Source organism: Aedes albopictus, chromosome 3 (genome assembly GCF_035046485.1).
Source record: "Aedes albopictus strain Foshan chromosome 3, AalbF5, whole genome shotgun sequence".
NCBI classification, from domain to species: domain Eukaryota; kingdom Metazoa; phylum Arthropoda; class Insecta; order Diptera; family Culicidae; genus Aedes; species Aedes albopictus.
The window spans coordinates 227,543,556-227,568,787 of record NC_085138.1 but is presented as its reverse complement, the minus strand read 5'-3'; the positions used below and the strand labels follow the sequence as shown (position 1 = coordinate 227,568,787).

The 25,232-nt window shown below is 40.5% G+C and overlaps 1 pseudogene; it reads left to right on the top strand.

Moving 5' to 3' along the window:
• Nucleotides 1-600: 600 nt before the first annotated feature.
• Nucleotides 601-12,369, top strand: LOC109420170 (ankyrin repeat domain-containing protein 13D-like; annotated as a pseudogene).
• Nucleotides 12,370-25,232: the final 12,863 nt, after the last annotated feature.

Sequence of the window (25,232 nt, the reverse complement as noted above, 5' to 3'; positions counted from 1 at the left end):
AACATCATTTTGCCTCCTCTGATGCCGACGTACACGCACGGGTCGAATTGTGATGGTTCCAGGCCGAAACGTCGCAGAGCCGCATCCAGTTTGTGGTTCCAAACTCGGCTCGACTGCTTCAAGCCGTACAATGCCTTGTTTAGCTTGCACACCATCGTCTTCCGTTTTCCGTCAACAAAGCAGGGGGGCTGCTCCATGTAAATCTCTTCGTCGAGATCCCCTTGCAGAAAGGCCGTTATTGCATCCATCTGGTCTATCGCGAGGTCATGCTTCACAGCCAGGGCGAAAAGGTATCGCAGCGAACTGTACCGCACGACAGGAGCATACGTTTCATCGTAGTCTACCCCCTTTCGCTGGGAATAGCCTTTTATGACCAAACGTGCCTTGTGTCGTTGAGGGTTTCCGGCCGCATCACACTTCGTCTTGTACACCCATTTGCACTTGATCGCTTTCCGGCCCTTCGGGAGCGGGGTAAGGGTCCAGGTGTTGTTGTCCACCAGCGCGTCGAACTCCTCCTGCATGGCACGTTTCCATGCGTCGCTATCGTCCCGGGTCAGCGCTTCTTGGTGCGAAGCGGGGTCGTCTCCTGATCCGCCATCCATGCCAGATGCCATCGCCACAAGACCATCGTCATCGTTTGGTCTGCCGGTGCTGTCGTCATCGGGGAACCCATGGAAGTCGCTCGAATCATCGTCGGAGGTTGGCTGTGGAAGTGTTAAACCGGGTAGGCCAGTGGTATCAACAAGAAAATGTTTGTACTTGCCTGGCAGGACGTGCTCCCGTTCGCTGCGCCTCAACACCTTTGACCGAGGTGGTTCTGAAGATTGTCGCGAAGGGAGCACAAGGTCAGTTAACGTAGAGGTGCTTGTACACAGCAAAAAATAATGTAAAACGCTTCGATGTATTCTTGCCGATGTGAAAAAATATCGATGTAACAGCGATTTTCAGATGCAATATCACGCCTTTTCGATGCTCGATTACATCTGCTTTGAAATCACACAGAAATATGATAACATTTTTTATTACGCCAAAGTTGTGTAATATCAACATCCATTAAACGTGATTATTACACAAACACAGCTGCAACCAAGTGGGTACAATGCAGTTGTGTACAATTACACTAAATCGATGCCATATCGCATCCCCTCACGATACGATATTAAATCTCGCAACACTGTGGTGATTGTTTATGATCGGTCTGCGCAAGCGAGCCAAGCCGCCATGTTTTAGCAGTTTTCAAATCGAGTGCAGTAGTTCTTTCTAAAGTGTCTCGAGTATACGAGTATGTTATTCCAGACTCGTTAGTTCTTTCATCATTATTATTCGGATTTTGTAGGTATTTATTATTGTAAATAGTGTTTAATCAAATTTTATTTTATATTTACTTGTTCTAATTACAGAAACAGCCAGTAATTTTCGAGGCATCAGCTTGGACATCAGTTCCAACATCGCAGCTTGACCAAAATATTGGTCGCCGACTCGGTCGCCGATTTGCTGCTGCGTTTGATCTGGTTGATTCCCCGCCCAATTCGATTCCCGACATACGGATATGCTCTTCCCAAGGTCATTTAGGGGCCCTTCAGCCAGATTTTTTTTGGGACAAAGGTCTGAGGTAAGTTTTGCATGCAAAAGTGGTGAACCCACTTTTTTTTTTCAATTAGAATTCTAGAATGGTTTGTTTCAGGAACTGCACGACCAGGAAATTTAATCTGATGAGCCCCAATTGACCCAGGTGACGGAACACTTCGACACCAAAATAGAAGGACCGACCGTCAAACTAATCAGAGTAATATTCCTCTTCTTCGGTTTCCCTTGTTGACAGAATCTACATAACGGAATGTTTTCATTGCAGGCAGGACAAGTCAAACTGTTTGAAAATGTCTTTTCGGTTTTCGGATCGGTTCTCGTACCTTGTTCGGATGTGGCTACAACGAGTTTGAGCAATTTGGAGAATGTTCGGATCACGGTGTGGCGGTTCTCAAGAATCTCATGCAAGAGGCAGAACAAGATCCTGAAGGCAGTGTGTTGGCTATCTGGAAGTGCCAGGCCACCCAGTGTGAATCCCGAATTCCTACCCAAAAACTGGAATTTCTCGACCACGCCCGATGGTGATGCGTGAACACGGGGATATTTTAAAACCGATGCGCAGGAACTGGCGTGAAACCTATCGGATGCTCCAGGAAACATCACTTCGACGGCTTGAGCTCAAGCGGCCGTGGACTCCCTGTGCCCTTGTGGTGTCAGGGGGTGGATGGACTCAAAGAGCATGAAAAGCTTTCTGGTGATAGCAGTGGAAATAATACGGTAGGTAATATGTGATACTCAAAGCGAAGTTCGAGGGTACTCTATGCCCTTGCCCAGAGATGAGTTCATTGAAAATGTGACCTTGGATGTGACTAAGCTTGAATTATAGCTTCCAGGAAGCTTCAAGTTTTCTGATGTAGTGTTACTAATCATGCTGCTACATAGGTACCTAGTACATCGAACATTTGTCAATGTCATTTATGTACAGGGAAAGTACAATCATAAGTTGGTGAGAATATTACAAACTGATGGAGGGTAATAAGTCCTATCAGACCCCTGAGTGGGCCATATGGGCTAGTGTGTGGGAATGCCTTTACATATTTGTAATACTCTCGAGGCTTCGAAATCTAATGGGGCGAGGTTTCCGGGTTGCGGATAGAAAGAAAAGGTATATCTCTCGCATTATTACTAAAAATAGCATATGTGATATTATCTCTTGTATTATCTTCTATAGAGTTTTAGTACGATTACCGTAAACGCACCAAACTTACCGTAAACGCACCAAACTTTGCGCACTTCTGAAAAGATCGTTAAACAATATTGCTGATGCATAATGCAAACTTTTTTTTCATTGAGTACTAGCATTGGCGTAACTAGGATTTTTTCCTGGAGGGGGCCCAGGGGGGGCCTGACTTGAGATGAATTTTAAGCGGGATGGGCGCCTGATATGTGAATATGCAAATTGGTATTGTAGTTTTGAGTAATCAAAATGACTGTTTAAGATCTTGTACCGACTTTTCGAACCCTCTAAGGCGCTGTCCATAAACTACGTAGACTTTTTTTCGGCCATCTCAGACCCCCCCTCCCCCCTCGTAGACTTTTGTTCATACACAATTTTCGAAATTTATATGGAGCGTAGACTTTGGCCAGACCCCCCGTCCCCCCCTAAGAGTCTACGTAGTTTATGGACAGACCCTAAGCAGAATACCCTCTATGAATGAGTGTAATCAGTTTCGTACCTTTTAATTCCGCCCTATGTTGCTTATCCTTTGACAGATACGCGTATTTCGACTACCACTTGTAATCTTCCTCAGTGTCAGTTATCCACTGACACTGAGGAAGATTACAAGTGGTAGTCGAAATACGCGTATCTGTCAAAGGATAAGCAACATAGGGCGGAATTAAAAGGTACGAAACTGATTACACTCATTGACTGTTTAAGATTTGTTCATAGTTCCGTAAACTGTATGAGTACGAACAATTCCTCCAAGATTTTTTTCCATCATGGCTTCAGAGATTCCATCATGGCTTCTTCCAGAAATTCAATCAAGAATTCATCTAGGGATTCCACTAGACATTTTTCGGGGATTTGTCCTGGGACATCTTTAGAGGTTCCTCCAGCAATTGTTTCAGTGCTTTTTTTCGAGGTTTCCTTTAGGAATTTCTCCAGAGATCCTTTAAGGTATTTCTGCAGGTATTCAGAGATTTCTACAGGGATTTCTCCATATATGCTTCCAGAATTCCACTAGAGATTGCTCCAATAATTACATCTGGAATGATTCGAAGTATTTCTGCAGGAATGTATTCCTGAAAATCTTTTAGAAAATTTTGCTTAGAGATTATTAAAAAATACTCCAGGAATTGTTTGAAAAAATTGTACAAAAAAACCTTTTAGGATCCTACTATTCCTTCAACAATTACTGCAGACATTGATTTCTTCAATTTTTTTTATCCAGGAATATTCCTACTAAAAATTCTTCCAGGTATTCGCTAAGAAAGCTCTCCTGAGATTCCATAGAGTTCCTCATGGAATTGCTTCCGGGATTTCTCATCGGGTTTCTTTAGAAATTACTTCGAGTTCCTCCAGGGATTTACCGGAAATTTCTTCTGTTATTCTTTCAAAAACGAATTCCGGGATTATTTCAGAAATGCCTACAAAAACTCTCATTGGGATTCCTTCAGAAACTCCCCCAGGAATTAATCCAAGATTTCAGGATTTCCTCAAGAACTTTAGCGGTTTCTTCTGTATTTCCTCTGAGAATTCATCAGAAACTCCTCCTGGAATTCTCTCAGAAATCGAATTATGTATTTCATCATAAATCTTGAGGTTTCTCCAGAAACTCCTCAAGGGATTCCTTCGGAAATTTCTCCCGGATTTTTTTTTTTTTTCAAGAACTATTCCAGGTATTCCTCCTGCCAATCCTCTAGGATTTTATTCAGGCATTTCTCCAGGGACTTCTGCAAGAGTCGGACTGTTGCCCATCGATCGGACATCGTCCTGTCGATGGGCAACAACGAGCCCGAAACCGGTCGTCAAAAAGGTAATTATATCTCCTTTTTAACGTTTTGTTAGAATAACAAGTGGTGTGTCTGTCTCGCGTCGCGTGTTATAAGTGTCTTCTGCAAGAGTTCTACCAAGAATTTCTACGGGAATTATTCCAGGTTTCCTCAAGAATTCCTCCGGGAATTCATTCTAGAATGGATCCAGGAATTCTTCCAGGGTTTCCTCCAAGAATTAATCTAGGAATTTGTTCTCTAGGGTTTCTTCTACACATTCCTCCAGGAATTATTTCATGGATGCCTCCAGAAATTTCACCGATGATTCCTGCAGTAATTCTTCCTGAAAATCCTTCTGGAATTCCTCCTGGAATTCCTCCAGAAATTCCTCCTGGCACTTTACCAGAAATTCCTTTCAGAATTCCTCTAAAAATTTCTCCAGGAATTCCTTCAGAAATTTCCTCCTGGAGTTCTTCCATTAATAGTTTTATGGAATTTCCCCTTTAAGGATGCATCCAGGAATTCCTCAAGAGGTTTCTTAAGAATTACCCCAAGAATCTCTTCAGAAAGTCATCCAGGAATTGATCCAGGAACTCCCATAGGAATCCATTCATAAATTACTACCGCAATTCCTCCAGGAATTCCTCTTGGAATTCATCCAAAATCGCTCTGGGAATTACTCTACAAATTTCTCTTGGAATTTCTTTAGAAATTTTTCTTGGAATTTCTTCACAAATTTATCTTGGAATTTCTTCTGAAATTCCTCCAGTAGGGTAAATGTACCAATAGTGGTGCTATTAGTAGCTCCTTGTAGTAAAATAATTGAATAAAATTAATAAAACCACAAAACAAAAAGTTCTAAAACGTTAATCAGTAGTATTTTACTTAAATTTGCTAGGAAAAATGTAAAAACCATTGTTTATTTCATATTTTGCTAATAAATTACTTGCACCAACTATAGGTACACGGTTCCTATTATGGAGGTAAAATTTAACTTTGGTTCCTATAGTGGCGCATCCCATTGAATTCTTATGGGACCCACCACTATAGGAACACTACCACCACAATAGGTGCAAAGGAGCAAAAAAATTAAGGAAAATAATTGTTTAAAATAGGTTTTTCGACAAATCCTGAACAAAAAACTGAATTAATGTTATTAATTAGGAATGAGGCATCTATTAAAAATGTCATTTGCAAGCTTTTTGGTCGAAATAGTGCTAAATTGCCACTACCACCACTATTGGTACTACCTCCACTAAGGGAGCGTTTACCCTAATTGCTTCCAGAATTTCTCTCGAGATTCTTCCAGGAATAGTTCCTCGGAATTTCCCCGAAAATTCCTTTACAAATTTATCCAGGAATTCGTCCTGGGATTCCGCAAGGAATTTGTCCAGAACTTCCTGCAGGAATTTGTCCAGAACTTTCCAGGCATTTCTCTTGAGGTTCCTCCAGAAATTGCTTCAGGGATTCCTCCAGGGATTTTTCAAAGAATTTTCCCAGGAATCTTCCAAAAATTTCTCTAGAAATTTCTCTAAGGATTCCTCTAGGAATTTTTCAAGAGGTTTCTTTAGAAATTTCTCCTGAGAGTTTCTCCATGGACTCATCCCAGGATTTCTCTAGGAATTCATCTAGAGATTGCTCCGGGAGTTCTTCTAGAGGTCCCTCCCAGAATTCTTCTAAAAACTCCACCAGGAATTCATCTAGGAATTTTTCCAGAGATTGCTCCAGGAATTTCTTCAGGGATTCTTGAAGGAAATTCTCCAGGGTTTCCTCAAAGGATTTCTTAATGAATTTCTCGAGATACTCCTCCAGCGATTGATACAGGAATGCCCAGAAATTTATCCAGGGGTTCCTCCAGGCATTCCTTCAGAAGTTCCTCCAGAGATTTCTATAGGGATTCTTCCAGGCATTCCAGGACTCCTTCAGAAATTAGAACCGCAATTTCTCCAAGAATTTATCTATAAAATCCTCCAGGGATTCATTAAGAAATTCCCTCAAGAATTCCTCCCAGAGTTTATCCAAGAATTATTCCAATAATTTCTCCTGGGATTCCTGCATGAATTCCTCCTGAGATTTCTCTAGAAATTCTTTCAAATATTTTTTCCAGGAAATCCTCAAGGGATTCTTTTAAAAAATTCCCCAAAAATTCTTTCCGGAATTCATTCAAGAATTATTCCAGGTATTGCCCTGGCATTCTTCCAGGAATTCATCCAGGCATTTCTACCACGAATTTCACCGGAAGTACCCCTTCAGGAATACCTCCGGGTATTTATTCAGGAATGGATCCAGGAATTCGTACAGCAATTGCTTCAGGAATTCTTCCAGGAATTCCTCCAGAAATCCTTCCAGGGTTTCCTCCAAGAATTAATTCAGGAATTTCTTCTCGTCGGTTTCCTTTACACATTCCTCCAGGAATTATTTCATAGATTCCTCCAGAAATTCCACCGATACTTCCTCCAGTAATTCTTCCAGAAATTCCTTCTGAAATTGCTCCTGGAATTCCTCCAGAAATGCCTTTTCAAATTTCTCCTGGAACTCCACCAGAAATTCCTCTCAGAATTCCTCTAGGAATTTCTTCAAAAAATTCTCCATGGATTTATTCCAGAATTCCTCTACAGATTCTTCCAGGAATTCATTGAAGGATTTTTCAAAGGAATTGATTTAGGGATTCCTCCTGGAATTCTTCCATGAATAGTTTCATGGAATTTCCCCAAGATTTCCTATAAAGATTTCTCAAGGAATTCCTCCTGGGATTCAGCATGAAAGTTGTCCGGAAGTTTCTCCAGGAATGCCTTCTGAGGATCCTCCAGAAATTTGTTTCAGGGATTCCTTCAGGGTTCTTTCCAAGAATTGCCCCAGGGAATCTTCCAAGAATTTCTGTAGAAATTTCTCTAAGATTTTTTCCAGGAATTCCTTAAGAGGTTTCTTCAGAAATGCCCAAGAAATTCCTTCAGAAAGTCCTCCTAAAGGAATGCCTTCAGAAATTACTATTACCGCATTTTCTCCAGGAATTTCTCTGTAGAAATTTCTCTAAGAATTTTTCCAGGAATTCCTTAAAAGGTGAGATGCAGAGCTGAGATGCAAGCTTTGTCCCAATGAGGACATTACGCCAAGAAGAGAGAGAGAGATTTTTCTATAAATCCGTCCAGGAGTTATTTCACGGATTCCTTCAGAAATTTCAACAGGAATTACTCCAGGAATATATCAGAAATTCCTTCAGGGATTCCTCTAAGGATTCTTCAGTGAAATTCCTCCAATAATTCTTCCAGAAATTCCTCCAAGAATTCCTCCAAGAATTCCTCATGGAATTCCTCCTGGAATTCCTCTAGAAATTCCTCTGGTAATTCTTTTAGAAATTTATCTTGGAATTTCATCAGAAATTTCTCTAATGCTCCAGGCATTACTCCAGGAACTTCTCCAGGGATGCCATCTTCAGAAATTTCTCCATTAACTTCTCCAGGGATTCCGCCAGGAATTTGTCCAGAAAATTCTCCAGGATTTCGTACCAACTTGTACGATAATAAAAAAATCCCTAATGCTCCAGGCATTAGCCCAGAAACTTCTTCAGGGATTCCGCATGGAATTTGTCCATAAGGTTGTCCAGGATTTCCTCCAGGAATACATCTAGGAATTGTTCCTGTGATTTCTCGAAGAATTCCTCCAGAGATTTCTCCAGGAATGCGTCCAGAAATTCCTCCAAGGATTCATCTAAATTTTTTCTAGTAATTTCTTCAGGGATTTCTGATGCGGATTATTCAGATTTTTTTCCTGAAATTCTCGCATAATTGCTCTACTTTGGATTCCTCGGAATTCATCCAGGAATTCCTCCAGGGATTCCGGCAGGTTTTGCTCCGAGAATTCCTGTAATGATTTCTTCCGAAATTTTTCTCTGGATTTTTACAAAAAATTATTCAGCGATAAGTTCAAAAATTTCAATAATCCGTTCATAATCTTTATCACGGACTTCATAAAGTTACAGCATCCACTCGATAACTGACTGCAGTTCAACTGGACTACATTTGACCTGGGCGCTCGATAACTGGGCCAACTAACTGAACTGTCGTCAAAGCCCAGTTATCGAGTGCAAGCTATATCACAAAAAAAAAGTTCGTGAAGGAATCCTTGCAGGAATTTCTAAGAGAACCATGGGAGGAATACTATGAAGGATGCGCTGCAGGAATTCCCGAAGAAGGAATCTCAGGATGAGTTCCTGAAGCAATCCCAGGTAGCATTCCTGAAGGAATCACTGGAAGAATGAATCTGAAGCAATCCCTGGAGGGATTCCTGAAGGAACCCCAGGTAGAATTTTCGTCAGAAGAAATGCCAGGGGAAAGTCTTCAATAAATCCTGGGAGGAATTTCTGAAAAAAATCCCATGAATACTTCCTGAAGTTATCCCAAGGAGAGTTCGTAAAGGAAGTGCTGGGGGAACTCATGAAGAGATCTATGGAGGAATTTCAGCATAGCAGCATCTCCCGAGGGAATTATTGGAAGGAATCACAAGAAAAAGTCTTGATGGAATTCCGATATGAATTCCTGAAGGAATCTCGCGAAGAATACCAGAAGGAAGTTATCCCAAGAAAAAACAATGAAGAAAGTATTGCAGGAATTCCTGATGGTGTTCTTGAAGAAATCCAGGCAGATATTCCAAAGGGATCCCAAGCGGAATTCCTGAAGAAACCCTAAAGGAATTCCTCAAAAACCCCTTGTAGGAATTCCTTAGGAATCCCGGGAGAAATGCTTAACCCTTCGGGACATGCGTCGTTATAAAAAGTACAACACTACCAAAAATAAAGCAGTATACAGCACCATCACCGTGCAGTTTTAGGATCAAAAAGGCGCGCGTCATGAAATATTAACCGTTATGTGGCCGGCAAACTTTTTGCTTTTTTCTACACCGTGTATTTTAAATGGGTGCTGGGTACCCGGGTACCCTGCCGGCCACATAAGGGTTAAGAAATCCCAGAAGATCAGTAGAAGCAAACCCCTTTGTCAGCATACAATAAAAGTTTCTATCGGTGTTAGTTACCCGATGCGTCCCGGTGGTTGCACGGGATTACCCACGTGTTCCATCAAACTCAAACTAGACGCAAAACTTAATCAAGCAAGCTGTGCTACAACCGTCACAGTTTTTCAAGCTCTTGACGTGGAAACACAGGTTGTTGCCCAAACAATTGCATTATGATTCATAATGCAGCCCAAATGAGTTGCATTACGAATCATAATGCAACTGCTTTTTATAGTGAGGAAAAGTAGGCCGTAGTGACACTAAAACGGCAAGTATAAAATTTAATATTATTGTGCCAAATTGCAAAAAAAATAATTTTATGCAATTCAGTATCATAATTTATATTTTATATAACTCATTTTGGTATCATAAAGTCCAATTTTTCCAAACTGGTTCATTATGCAACTGAAATGAGTTGCATAATGAAAAATAGTTGTGTAATGTTCATAATGCAACTCATTTGAGTTGCATTATAAACATTATGCAACTCAAATGGGTTGCATTATGAAAAAATCATTGCATAAAATTTTGTATGGAACTCTTTGCAAAACTCGATTTTTTTCAGCACTCTTCGTATTTATCCAACTCGGCAAGCCTCGTTGGATAAATGTTCGACTCGTGCTGAAAAAATCAACTTTTTGCAACTCGGCGAAACTACTGGGGGTGCCGGGGGTGCCAGGCACCCCCTGGAATTTGAATGCATTGCTGTGAGATATGAGACGGTGAATGATGAATGGATGAACTAATGAATATTTATTTGTAGTGCACCCCCTGACAAAAAACCGTAGTTTCGCCCATGCTCGTTACATAAATAACTATAAACGTATCATATAGAAAGAGAGAGCTTAAAACTCTGATGTGGCCTACCTACTTTGTTTTTAGTTTGTAATATTTTTGAATGATCTCAATGAATGTCTCTTTCCCCTACTCCACAGTGGTGCAGGAAGCGGTCTGATCCGACGATGCCAACATCCTCGCCACTGCTCTGGAGGTCTTCGAAATGCAGTGCCTCATCCGGTACCTAAGTGTTCAACGTCTGGCAGCTGCTGCAGCAGGACACGCCAGACTTCTACACGTTGAGATGAAGTGGAAATTCACGAACTAGGCACCGTTGATGTTTCGTCAAACGTATAGATCGACAACCACGCTACTGTAATTCAATAACAATACCTGGAAGCACGGAAACAGGAGCTGAGTTTGTAAAGGTCAGTCGAAGTCTGCTACCCTGATCGAGATCGATCACGATATTTACCGGCGAGATGTCGATAGAGCATATGCGAAACATCGAATCGCAAGACATCAATAGAATTACACCGTTGAAGCAATCGGTGGCTCTACGGTTGCAGTCTCTCATGATCTGTAACCACATCGACATGGACAAGATAAGTTTTGAACGAAAAAAAAAAACCCGGATTCTGGGGATGGCATAGCGAGAAGGTCGAGAACATCAACGGGTACGATTGTAAGGTGTACGAACTACGAAGCGAGCAATATGGTATTTCATAGCCCGAATTCATAACCCGTACGAGCAACGAACACTTAAATGGGGGAAAAGTCCGCATATAGAGATCGCATACACCGCTGCAGCTTTTCCTAACAGTGACCAAAGAGGATTATGACCATGTGGGATTCAACGTCCTCAAAGATTATGGTGCGTCGCCTTGGTTGGGTAAGGATAACGATCAGAATAAGTAGTTCCAAAAATGGCCCTGTACATGTACCCAGCGTTGCGTAATACTACTCGCCGGGAGTGGATCTCTAGGACCGAAATGTTGGAAAACCGGAACCGATATCCGCCAAACTGTAGCGCTTCAAGCAAACATCTAGTTAAGCGAACAGTTCCCCATCAAGCTTCAGGAACAGGTGCTGGCCATTTTGGACCTGATGTCCGCAAGTTTCCACAATGAAGGCCATGACAGTCACCATGTAGCTTTCTGTATGATTTCCTGTCAAGATCGGTAAGCATGCAGACTTATTTTATCCTTATGATAAATCAGGCCAAGCATGACTAAAAGTCCTATCTGCAGAAGAGAGGCTCTCTTTGGTTTCCCTCTGTTTCGTTAATATCTCAGCTATTTATTTGTATTATGATTGTCTCCTTGCATTGAACGATGGTGAAAACAATCGTCTTTTGATTTGTACTGCAAAAGTAGTTGAAAAGTGTACCATTACATTGCAATAGTTGAAAGAGAAAGTGAACAAAGAGAGCCTCTCTAATGCAGATAGGACCTATTGAAATGTTTGGCCTGAAATATGATACCAGATTTTTGATCGCCCATTTGTCCCCCATTTCAGAGATTCCGCTCTTCCACGTGCTGAACGCGATGGTAACACTTCGACATGTTGATGATGGAAGCGCCGTTGACAAACGTGAGCATTCTGCAGGGGAGCCTTAGACCGCACCACGTACATATCGACAATAATAATTGCGACGTGCAAGCCGAGTACGTGCAAAATATGACAACGATGCCTAGGAAGAATAAATTATGCTATTTTATGTGCAAACATGTATATTGTGAAAAGGAAATAAATATTTCAAACCTTGTACACATTTTCATCCATTTACCATCGACTTGTCCTCAATGGCTGAATAAATTGGTTTTTATCCTTTTTCGACTGGAATTTAGTATAGTTCTAGTGTTTTCTATAACTATACGGAATTCTGAGCGAAAAATGGCAAAAACACAATTTAATCAACCATTCGGGGAGCTCTGGGCAATAGCTTTTATTTTACATCGCTTCCATTACATCATGAAAAGTACGTCATATTTATTACATCGCGATAATTACATCGGATCTGTTTATTACATCAACAGCCGTCGAGTACATCGGGCTGTGTAATATTAATCAATCGATGTAACGACCTGGTTGCAGCGATTTCGATGTAATATTCAACAACTTTTTTTGCTGTGTATCACATTCTTGGCTTGAAACGCATTCATCGTAGTCCTCATCTGATTCCGCTTCGTCTTCAATTACTTGATGTTCTGGTCTCGCCACGGATTCCTCCGGAACGGGGGTCACAAACGGCTCACCGAAATCCAGTTGAACGAACGTCGTAGGCCTCCTGCGTGGTTCCGCCGGAGACATCGCATCAGATGGAACGCCTTCATCCAGAAACACGACCTCTCGACTCACGATGGTTGACTTCCTCTTCGGATCGTATAACCGATATCCTTTGGTTTCTTCATCGAAGCCCGTCAATATGCATTCATGGGATTTGGGATCCCACTTGCGCCGCTTCTGTTTTGGAATTTGAACCATCGCTTTCGTTCCAAACACGCGCAGATGTGAAAGGTGTGGTTTCCTTCCACTCCACGCTTCCTCTGGAGTCATATTGTGCCCACGAGTAGGAGAACGGTTGATGAGGTAAACCGCGGTGGATACGGCCTCCGCCCAGAAGCCTTTCGATAGGTTGCCTTCGAACAACAAACATCGTGCCATCTCCACGATGGTCCGGTTGGCACGCTCCGCCAGGCCGTTTTGCTGTGGCGTGTATTCGTTGGTCGTTTCGTGTCGGATGCCTTCCTTCTGTAAGTAACCTTGAAAACTTTTGTTGAGGTATTCCTTACCGTTGTCAGTCCGGATCGCCTTGAGCTTCTTGCCGCTTTGACGCTCCGCCATCGCGTGGAATCTCTTGAACACTGCGAACACTTCATCTTCTGATTTCGTTTTCAGGAAGTACACGAACATGCGTCTGGTCTTGTCGTCGATGAACGTGATGTAGAACCGATTGCCCCCAATCGAGTTCGTCTCCATCGGACCGCTGATGTCGGAATGAACCAGCTGCAGGACGTCCGCCGCACGCGAACCGTTCTTCGGAAATGGTAATTTCGATTGCTTTCCCATCGGGCAGATTCGGCAATCCGCACCCGCTTGATTGATGAGTGTGATTCCGGTCGCCAGACCACCAGTAAGCTTCTTCCAATTTCCGGCCCCGAGATGTCCCATCCGTTTGTGCCAGAGCTCGAAACTTCCAACGGCAGCATTACATGACATGGCCTTTTGTCTGCTACTCACCGCCTGGTCCAGCTTGAATTGATTGTTGGAGTGGCTCGCAGTTGCCACCAACTCGCCGTTCGGATTATGCACTTCGCAGCCGTCGTTGTCAAATTTGACCGAGTACCCCTTTTGCACGATTCTACTCACCGAGAGAAGATTTGACGTCAATCCGGGAATCAGTTGCACGTCACTGACCGTAACGCCGTCTAGATTGCCTCTGCATTTCGGCTGGAGATTTGCCGAACCGCAGGCAACGATGTCCATCGTACCACCATTCGCTGCAACAACCTTACCGTTGGCGTTTTCGAGGTTCTCCAGGAGCTGCTCGTTGCTCGTCATGTGCGCATACGCCGCCGAGTCGAAAATCCAGTCGTTCGTGTCCCCCTTGCCAAACGTGGAAAGCACCGTGCAAAACGTCTCACCTTTCCTGGAATCCTTGCAGTCCCTTGCGATGTGTCCATGCTGACCACATTTTCTGCATTTCGGGCCCTTGGATGCAGTAGGCTGGTTTTTCGGTTTGAAATTTTCCTTCCGTTTGTTGGTAGCGAAGGCTTGGCTGTTTTTTCGGTTGCTTAGCAACGGTTGCTCTTGGAGCAGCTTGGTTTTCACGAAGTCTCCTGTTATGGCAACGCCGGAATTTTCCAACGCCATGATCATGGGTCGATATTCGTCCGGGAGACCAGCCAGGAGGATCATTCCGACCCACAGATCCGGTAACTTGAATCCGATGCCGTTCAGTTGATTCGCCGTCGAAATTACCTGGTTCACGTACTCGTCCATCGAGCCGCACGATTCCAGATCTGACTTGATGAGCTTGTGGAGCAAGCCGATTTGCCGGGACAGTCCTTTATCTTCAAACGCCGTTTCCAATTTGTCCCACGCGGCGCGGGCCGATTCCGCGTCTTCGATGTGGACGTAGATTGACGGATCCAGAAGCAGGATCAGCTTCAACCGGGCTTGCAAGTCCTTCCGCTCTTCTACCGCTTCGAATGTTCCGTCGTCGTTCTGCTTGGGCTTCACGGCATCCCAGAGTCCTTCCAGCTGAAGAAAAGTTTTCGCTGCGAACTTCCATGACGACCAGTTTTGGCGTCCTGCCAGTCGTTCGATGGGCGGGAGGCTTGAAGATCCGCCGAAGCTTGATTGACTTCGAGAACTTTCCATCTTCCAGAACTAAACTTTTTTCAGCGACAGGCCCATAACCTGTAGAGAGTAGCTAAGACGTCTGTCTTCGGTAGTGGTTAGAAAGGAACTAATTTATTAATCAAAATGTCATCTATAACTAGAAATATCAAGGCTTGCTGTGATTGACTTCAACAGTTCATTTATTTGTAACGTAACATTTGAAAAATTTGTTATTTATTCAGGGCTCCGTCTAAAGCTTGGTCTAAAGTGCCCCACACAATGCATACGTTTGCGTGTGCGTGACAGTAGTTTGACACATTTCCCATGGGAACTGTCAAAAAACGCAAACCTCGACGGAACGGACGCTATGTGTTCCAGGCTTAAGGACTCTACGTTGGGATTGTGAAACAAATAACAGGTGTTCCGATTAATGCATTTCTACAATAGTTCCCAGGCTAGTAAATAGAGTAAAAATAAACAAGATAAATAAATAATATTTTGGATAAAATGCTATTTTAGAATGGAGATTAGGGGAATTCAGGTACACAGCAAAAAAAATGCAACCCGCCCGATGTAATTCATTCCGATGTACTAAAGAATCAATGTAATCACGATTCCTATGTACGATTACATCGTTTTGGGGTGATACACAAATTATGTCATTCGAAAATCGACCTCTTTCAACTCCCCTCCCCCCCTATGTCACACTTTTTGTATGGGACGTCACCAATTTTTGTATGAGTCGTCACGTTTTTCAACCTTCTACCACCCACACCCAAGGGCGTAGCCAGGGGGGGGCAGGGGGGGGCCGTGGCCCCCCCCCCCCTGACCGAGCAACTATATTCTAACTTAACCGAGAAACTTAGATGATCAGAGCTGTTTATGACTAGTAAAAATAAAATTATCCTGCATCTTCGTATTTTTTTAATGTATGCAGGAATTGCTTCGGAATTTCTTCAAAAAATCCTGAGGGTATTCCTTCGAAAATACCTGGAGGAATTCCTTTGGAAACTCCTGAAGGAATTTCATCCAAAATTCCTGAAGGAATCCCTTCGCAAATTCCTGGAAGAATTCTTTCGAAAATTCCTGGAGGAATTCCTTCGGAAATTCCTTGGGAAAATCTTGGATAAATACCTTCGGAAATTCCTGGAGGAATTCTTTCAGAAATCCATAGAGAAATTTGTGAGGAAATCCTTAGGTGAATTCCTTACGAAATTCCTGGACAAAATTATTCCAAACTTCCTGGAGGAATGCTTTTGAAAATTCCTGGAGGAATTCCTTCGGAAATTGCTGCACGAATGTCATTGAAAATTCCTGGAGAAATTCCTTCGGAATGTCCTGGAGGAATTCCTTCGGAAAGTCGTGGAGGATTTTTTCGGAAATACTTTTTGGATTTTTTTTTTGGAAATTCTTGCAGGAATTCCTAGCGGAATTCCTGGAGGATTTTCTTCGGAAATTCCAGGAGAAATTCCTTCGGAAATTCCTGGAGGAATTCCTTCGGAAATTCCTGGAAGAATTCTTTCAGAAATTTCGGGAGGAATTCCTTCGGAAATTACTGGACGAATTCCTTTAGAAATTCCTGGAGGAATTTTTTCGGAAACTCCGGGAGGAATTCCTTCGGAAATTGCTGGACGAATTTCATTGGAAATTCCAGGAGGAATTCCTTCGGAAATTCCTGCAATAATTTCTTCGGCAATTACTGGAGGAATTCTTTTGGAAATTCCAGGAGGAATTCCTTCAGAAATTCCTGGAGGAATTTTTTCGGAAATTCTTTTTAGATTTTTTTTTTAATTCGTGGAGGAATACCGTCGGAAATTCCTAGCAGAATTCCTTCGGAAAATCGGGAAGGAATTCTTTCGGAAATTCCGGGAGAAATTCCTTCGGAAATTCCATTAGGAATTCCTTCAAAAAAATCTTGGAGGAATTCTTTCAGAAATTTCGGGAGGAATTCCTTCGGAAATTGCTGGACGAATTCCTTTGGAGGAAAAATTTCTTTAGGAATTCCTGGAGGAATTCTTTCGGAAATTCCTGAAGGAATTCCATCGGAAATTGCTGGACGAATTCCATTGGAAATTCCTGGAGGGATTCTTTCGGAAATTCCTGAAGATCCTTTGGAGGAAAAATTTCTTTAGGAATTCCTGGAGGAATTCTTTCGGAAATTCCTGAAGGAATTCCATCGGAAATTGCTGGACGAATTCCATTTGAAATTCCTGGAGGAATTCCGTCCAAAATTCTTGGAGGAATCCCTTCGCAAAATCCTGGAAGAATTCCTTCGGAAATTTCTGGAGAAATTCCATCGGAAATTCCTGAAGGACTTCGTTCGGAAATTACTGGAGAAATTCCATCGAAAATTCCTTGGCGAGGTCCTTCGAAAAATCTTGGATGAATACTTTCGGAAGTTTCTGGAGGAATTCTGTCAGAAATTCCGGGAGGAATTCCTTCGGAAATTGCTGGACGAATTCCTTTGGAGATTCCTGGAGGAATTCATTCGGAAATTCCAGAAGGAATTTCTTTAGGAATTCCTGGAGGAATTCTTTCGGAAATTCCGGGAGGAGTTGCTTCGGAAATTCCTGAAGCATTTCCTTCAAAAAATCCTGGAGGTATTGCTTAAAAAAATCCAGAAAGAATTCCTTCCAAAATTCTTGGAGGAATCCCTTCGCAAATTCCTGGAAGTATTCCTTCGGCAATTTCTGAAGGAATTCCTTCGGAAATTTCTGGAGGAATTCCTTCGGAAATTCCTTGGGGAGTTCCCTCGAAAAATCTTGGATGAATACCTCCGGAAATTTCTGGAGGAATTCTTTCAGGCATCTATAGAGAAATTCCTGAGAAAATCCTTGGATGAATTCCTTAGGACATTCATGGAAAAAAATCATTCTAAACTCCTTAGAGGAATGCTTTTTATGATTCCTGGTGGAATTCCTTCGGAAATTACTGGACGAATTCCTTTGGAGGTATTCTTTCGGAAATTTCTGGAGGAATTCCTGCAGAAATTTCTGGAGGTATTTCTTCGGAAATTCCTGGAGAATTTTTTTTCGGAAAGTCTTTTTGGATTTTATTTTTGGAAATTCCAAGAGGAATTCTGGAAATTTTCAAAGGAATTTCTCCATGAATTTCCGATGTTATTCCACCAGGAATTTTGCGAAGGAATTCCTTCAGGATTTTCCGTGGCAATTCCTCCAGGAATTTCCGAGGGAAATCCTCCAGGAACTTCCGGAGAAATTCCTCCAGGAAATTTCGGAAAAATTCCTCCACAAATTTCTGGAGGAATTACTCTAGGAATTTCCGGAGGAATTCCTCCAGGAATTTCCGAAGGAATTCTTCCAGGAATTTTGAAGGAAATTCCTCTTGGAATTTTCAAAGAATTTCCTCCTGGAATTGCCGAAGGAATTCCTTCATGAATGTCCGGAGAAATCCCTCCATGAATTTTCGAAGAAATTCCTCCATGAATTGCTGAATAAATTCCTCCAGGAATTTTGCCAAGGAATTTCTTAAGGTTTTTCCGAAGGAATGCCTTCATGAATTTCCGAAGGAATTCCTCCAGAAATTTTCCGATGGAATTCCTCTACGAATTTCCGAAGAAATTCACCGAGGAATTTTTGGATGAATTCCTCCAAGAATTTCCGAAGAAATTCTTCTAGGAATTTTCAAAGGAATTCCTCTTGGAATTTTTAAAGGATGTCCTCCTGGAATTTCCGAAGGAATTCCTCCATGAATGTTCGAAGGAATTCTTCCATGAATTTCCAAATGAATTCCTCCAGGAATTTTGCGTAGGAATTTCTAAAGAATTTTCCGAAGGAATTCTTACATGAATTTCCAAAGGAATTCTTCCAGAAATTTTCCGACGGAATCCCTCCACGAATTTCCAAAGGTATTCCTCGAGGAATTTCCGGAGGAATTCCTCGAGGAATTTCCGGAGGAATTCCTCGAGGAATTTCCGGAGGAATTCCTCCAGGAAATACCGAAGGAATTCCTCCATGAATTTCCGAAGGAATTCCTCCGGGAATTTTGCGAAGGAAATCCTAAAGCATTTTCCGAAGGAGTTCATCCATGAATTTCCAAAGGAGTTGCTCCAGAAATTTTCCGAAAGAATTCATTCACGAATTTCTGAACAAATTCCTCCACGAATTTTCAAAGGAATTCCTCCAGGAATTTCCTGAGAAATTCCTCCATGAATTTCCGGATGAATTTCTTCAGAAATTTCCGGAGGAAATCCTCCAGGAATTTCCGAAGGAGATCCTCCAGGAATTTTCAAAGAAAATCCTTCTGCAGTTTCCGAAGGAATTCCTCCTGGAATTTCCGAAAGAATTCCTTTATAAATTTTCGAAGGAATTCCTTCAGGAATTTCCGAAAGAAATCTTCCAGCAATTTCCGTAGGAATTCCTCCTGCAATATCCGAGGGAATTCCTGCAGTAATTTCCGGTGGAATTCCTCTAGGGATTTTCAAAGGAATTTCACCTGCAATTTTCAAAGGACTTCCTGCCGGAATTTCCGAAGGAATCCTTTCATGAATGTCCGAAGGAATTCCACCAGGAATTTTTGAAAGAATTTCTCCAGGAATTCCTTCACGAATTTCCGATGGAGTTCATCCATAAATTTCAGAAGGAATTCCTCCATGAATTTCCGAAGGAATTCCTCCAGAAATTTCAGGAAGGAATTTCTCGAGGTATTTCCGAAGGATTTCCTCCAGGAATTTCCGAAGAAATTCCTCCAGGGATTCCCTAAGGAAATCCTCCACGAATTCTCGAAGGAAATCCTCCAAGAATTTCCGAGGGAATTCCTCCAGGATTTCCCGAAGAATTCCTCCATGAGTTTCCGGAGGAGTTTGTCCAGGAATTTCTGTAGGAATTCCTCCTGGAATTTTCAAAGGATTTTTTTCCTGGAACTTTCAAAGAATTTTCTCCTGAATTTTCGAAGGAACTCCTCTACGAATTTCCAAAGAAATCCCTCCCGGAATTTCCAAAGAAATTTCTTATGGATTTGCCTTGAAATACCTCCAAAAATTTCTGAATGAATTCTTCCAAAAAATTTTGACGGTTGTCCTCAAAAAATTTCCTTAGGATTTTCTCACATAATCCCCAAACGTGTTTCTGAAGGAATGTTTGAAGAAGTTTCTCAAGTTTTCGTAGGAGTTACGCAATGCATTTTTGAAGGAATTTCCGAAGAAACTTCTCAAGGATCTTTCGCTGGAATTCCTTGAGGAATTTCGTAAAGATTTATAAAAAAACCGAAAAAAATCCTCAACGTACTTATCAAACAATTTCTCACGAAATTTCCGAAGGTATTTCCATAAGACATTTCAGACATATGTCAAAAAAATTCCAAACGAACTCCTTTAACAATTTCCGAATTTTCCTTATCAAGGCATTTTTAAAGGAATTTTTCAATGAATTTCCGAATGAGTTCCTCTAGGAAATAAAAAATCAAAAAAGCATTTCTTCAAGAATTTCCGAAATATTTTTTCAAGGAAGTTTTGAAAGATTTTTAAAGAAATTCCTTATGGAATTTCAGAAGGGATATCTCATGAGACTTTTTATGGATTTTTTTCAATATTTTCGAAAGAATTGCTTCAGGAATTTAGGAATTCTCACAGAAATTTCCGGATGAATTCCTCAAAGAATTTAAGAAGGTATTCCTCAAGGAATTTTCGGAAGAATTCCTCACGAAAACTCCGAAGGAGTTCCTCAAGGAATATTCTAAATCTATTTCAAAGAAATTCCCCAAGGAATTCCAGAAGAATCTTCTAAAGGAAATCGTAGAAGAACTCTCGAAGGAATGTCTTATGGAAATTCTCAAGGAGCTTTAGAAATGAAGGAATTCCTCAAGATATTTCTGATGAATTTGTCAAGGAATTTCCGGTGGAATTCCTCAAGGTCTTTCGAAATAAATTCCTGAAATTATTTTTTTAATTGATTGCTTAAAAAAAATCCGAATGCATTCCTCTAGCAACTTCCAAAGATATTCCTCCAGGAATTTCCGAAGGAATTCCTTTAGAAATTTTCAAAGATTTTTTTCCGGTATTTCCAAAGGAATTCATTAAAGGATTTTTCGAAGAAATTTCTCCAAAAATTTCTTAGGGTATTCCTCAAGGAAAGGAATCTTAGATTGATTGGAATTTTTGAAAGAATTCCTAGAGAAATTCTTCAAGTATTTTCTGGAGCTTCTCAAACGGATTTCTGGTGGAATTAGGAATGATATTTGTAAAGAATTACTCTGTAAATTCTCAAAAGAATGCATGGTGAAATTCGTAATAAAACTTCTGGAGGAATTATTGAAGAAATTTCTGAAGGAATTCCCAACGGAATTACTGCAAGTTTTCAGAAGGTAATTTCTGCTGGAATATCTACATTAAAATAACCTGGAAAAATATTAAAGAAATTGCTGGACAAACTGCTGGATAAATTCAAATTCATGACGGCATTCGTTAAGAAATTCCTGAAGCAATATCTTGAGGAATTCCTCAGGATTATAATCATATATGATTCTTCTATTGAACCATTCCTGTTAATCACCCATATTTCATACTTCACTTTTATTTTTTTTAAATGATGAAGTATTTGAACTCCTTGTTACTGCAAAGTGGATTTCAGTGTAAGGGTGCTCGCCCCCCCCCTGGCCGAAAAGCTGGCTACGCCCTTGCCCACACCCCCCCCCTCCCCAAAGCGTGACGTAATTTGTGTACGGCCCCTTTGATGCAAAATCTTTTGTTCTTATGTGTACATCGTCCGATGTAATATTCATTAGAAATCCTCTACATAGAGATAAGCGGAAGTTACATATGTCGATTCGGCAACGCTGTTCATTTTGTTTACATCAGCTGCCAACACTTGCTGCAAAACTAGATGTTCAAACTTTGTGCGTGACTTCGTAGTGGTTCAAGTTGTTTTGTTTACATTTTCTAATTATAATAGATTTTTTTTCAAAATTTTGAAAAAAAAAATAGCGGAGCAATCGATAAAATCTGAAATTTATTGTAAAGTGTTAAGCTAAACATATCGGCATAACTGAAGCAAGAAGCAGCAATGAAAGTTTTTTCGAGAAGTGCAGCAACAAAAGTTTCGTCATAAGCTTGAGCTTTTGAAAGCAGAATTAATTAAATTCTATCTTTTTACTAAACTTGCATATACCGTCAATTTCTCGATATTAAAAATAAATAATTTTAATTTATTTAGCTCGGATTGCAATACCGTTCAATCGACGCCTTCTTACGAACGATCAGCCTGTTCATTTGGCTCACACTTTGACAGTTCTTTCTGCACGATTGGCTTACAATGGCCGCCTCCGCAGATCTCTATAATGTAGGATTACTAATATTCATGCAACCGACGTATGAACTTATCCACGATGACGTCATATGCCAACTGACAGCATGCTGTGAAACGGTAACTGCGGGTCGTGTTTACCAAAATCACTGCTCACATCTTGCATCCGGCGAGATCCGGTGAACATTCAGTGAACTTTCGGTCGCTGGATGTTCATGAATATGTCATTTTTTGTAAACAGTGCCCGCAGTTACAGAAGAAAAGAAGAAGCAATCCTGAGGAAAAAGAAGACCGTGGATAAGTCCATTGATCGGGTTGCAGCAGTTCAGATACCACGGGGGTGCTATGGTGATTTGATTTTGTTGCCGCTTATCATGCGCAACCGGAGCTCACTAATACCAACATTCACTCAATACAGCAGCGGGAGAAAATAAGGAAAAACGCACTTTGGCGAACAATGTTTGCGAAAAGAGGTGTTGTGTGTCTTTTCACAAATAACTCCCACTCTCTGTAGGAACTTTACCTAAACATTGACACTCTTAAATAGGAAATTATCAAATATGCCGCTTTTTCATGATCAACACTTTTATGAGATCTAATGTGATGCACGTTTTGCACCAATATCCCTCGTAAAAAGGTAAACATTCAAATTTAATTTTCAGCGTAGGTGCGTTATGCATGTTTGTTTACAATGCAAAACTATCACCAAATGTGTACCTAACATTACAGCGTAAAAAATTCACCAGGACGCGGTCTGGTTTTATATCTGTGGGCCCACGCAAGAAAAATCCACGCAACTAAATTTCGCGCAGGAGTCTAAACAGGTGGAATCTCCGCAATATACATCGAGATTTATAAGACGGCAAAGCAAACCCGGATAAAAAATTACTATTCATTACATGGTAAATATTATTAACAAATGACTGGTTTTATTGTTCACAATAAAACACATATAGTAGATATATTGTTACTTTTTACAATAGAAATCAAGCTCATATAGTTCGTACAATAATTGAACATTAGCTTTATTAGTGACTGATTGATTCGATTGTTTTTCAATAGTTCTATAATAATTTAAAATTACTATCAGTAAAAATTAATTTAAGTTGTTTTTAAATAGTTGCAAAAGTGCCTGCAAAGTTCTCATGGACTTTTTATTAAAAAAGAGTTTATTTCTCAATTACACTTAAAAACAATTTGTAACAAATAAATAACAATAAGTATTATTGTTGCTTGGATCATGTTTGTATAATCAAGTACAAAATCACTTGACATATTTTTTATAGTTTTCGTTTTAAATTTGAGTACAGTAGATGTTTCGGTTATCGAATGTTATTCGCTAAAACTGACAGACGTCAAGCCGTGTTGGCAGAGGAAGCTCTCAATGAATAACTGAGGAAGTACTTATAGAAAACTAGGGCCTGTTCACAAATGTCATAACGCTGGAGGGGGTGGGTGGGTGTCCACCATGGTGTTACAGCCCGAACAAAATAAAATTTTCCCCATATAAACAGTGTTACGAAGGGGTGGGTGGGTGTTGAAAACGACCAATTTTAGCGTTATGACATTTGTGAATGAACCCCTACCTGAAAAGCAGGTTTAGCCAAGTGAGGATGTTAAGGCAAGAAAAAGATGAACAATGATTTTTCTAATGTTTTCCAATAAATTAAAGGAATCTAGTAAATAGTAAACTACCATTGATAAAAATACAAATACAATTAGTTTAATGGGGTCAATTGAACCGATGTTAAAATAAACATGCAATAATATTTGTTGTTATGTAAACAGATTTCGCCTTTGAAAAACCAAAGAATTCATATTTCTCGGTAACATTTTTCTCCAGCATTTACAGATACTAATGATCACATGAATTGTGAACGATTTATGGTACGACCTGAGGTCTGACTTGTGATATTTGGCAGTTATTTGATAAGATTGAAGATAGATCTTATCAACAGCTGCCAAGCAATACATACCAGACAGACATCAGAGTGTTTGATTCTTATCATAAAATGTGCATATCATTCTGGCGGACGTTAGTGCTCGTAAATGCTGGATATAAATGTTAGCGGGAAATATAAATTCTATGGATTTTCAAAAGCGAAAACTGCTTACAAATAACAACAAATATTATTGTATTTTTATAGTAACAACGATTCATTTAACGCCATTCAATTAATTGTATTTGTATTGTAAGAACAATGAAAAAACATTAAGATATATTGTTATCTTTTGAAAATTGCCCTAAAAATGTCTCATAAAAACACAATACATTCTATTGTTTTTCGCGAAAAAGTGTATGAAAATTTTCTCAAAATTTTATGGTTAAGATACATAACGACCACCATTTTTTATTGTAAAAGTGTCATTTACCATTCGCCGAATGGTATAGAACAATAGGGGTGATGGTGAGTGTGTTGTGTAAATTACAATATGTTTAATGGTGAATATTTTTCGAAAAAATGGTGTTGTAACAATAAAATTTATCGTATTTTTATGATACTTTTTATCAGGGAATGATGACCAACCTAATCTGCGGAGTGCATATAACAAAAACTGCTTCTGTATTGCGGAGATTCCACCTGTTTAGACTCCTGCGCGAAATTTAGTTGCGTGGATTTTTCTTGCGTGGGCCCACAGATATAAAACCAGACCGCGTCCTGGTGAATATTTTACGCTGTAATGTTAGGTAACGAGTCTGGATAAAACAAAGAGGAGAAACGTCAAAATTGGAACAACCCATTTGCTGTCATCCCCATAGTTCCAATCGAGCAGGAGACCTGTCAAAACGACAAGGATTCGCCACTTTGGTATACTCGAGACACTTTAATGTTAGGTACACATTTGGTGATAGTTTTGCATTGTAAACAAACATGCATAACGCACCTACGCTGAAAATGAGCCTTATCATTTATTTGCGTCGGAATCTATAAATCTTCACAACGGGCAATAAAAAGCCCATTTATTTTTACCCGATTAAATCTAGATTGAGTTTAAATAAGGGCGAAAGTAACATGAGAGAGTTCTCTTCATCGACTCTCTCTTCTGCAAATTAAAGTGTCAAGATGCAAATTCAATCGAACTTTTTTACACTTAGACGCTAGATTGCATCGCAACCTAGCGATTTATGACCAAAAAGTTCAACAATACTTGCATCTTGTCACTTCAATTTGAAGAAGAGAGAGTCGATGAAGGGAACTCTCTCATGTTACTTTCGCCCTTATTTAAACTCAATCTAGAAATATTTAATAATAAATAATTGTTAATATTTTCTTCCGTTTTTCTCATGGTGTAAAATGAACCTGCATGCATGCCCTTTTC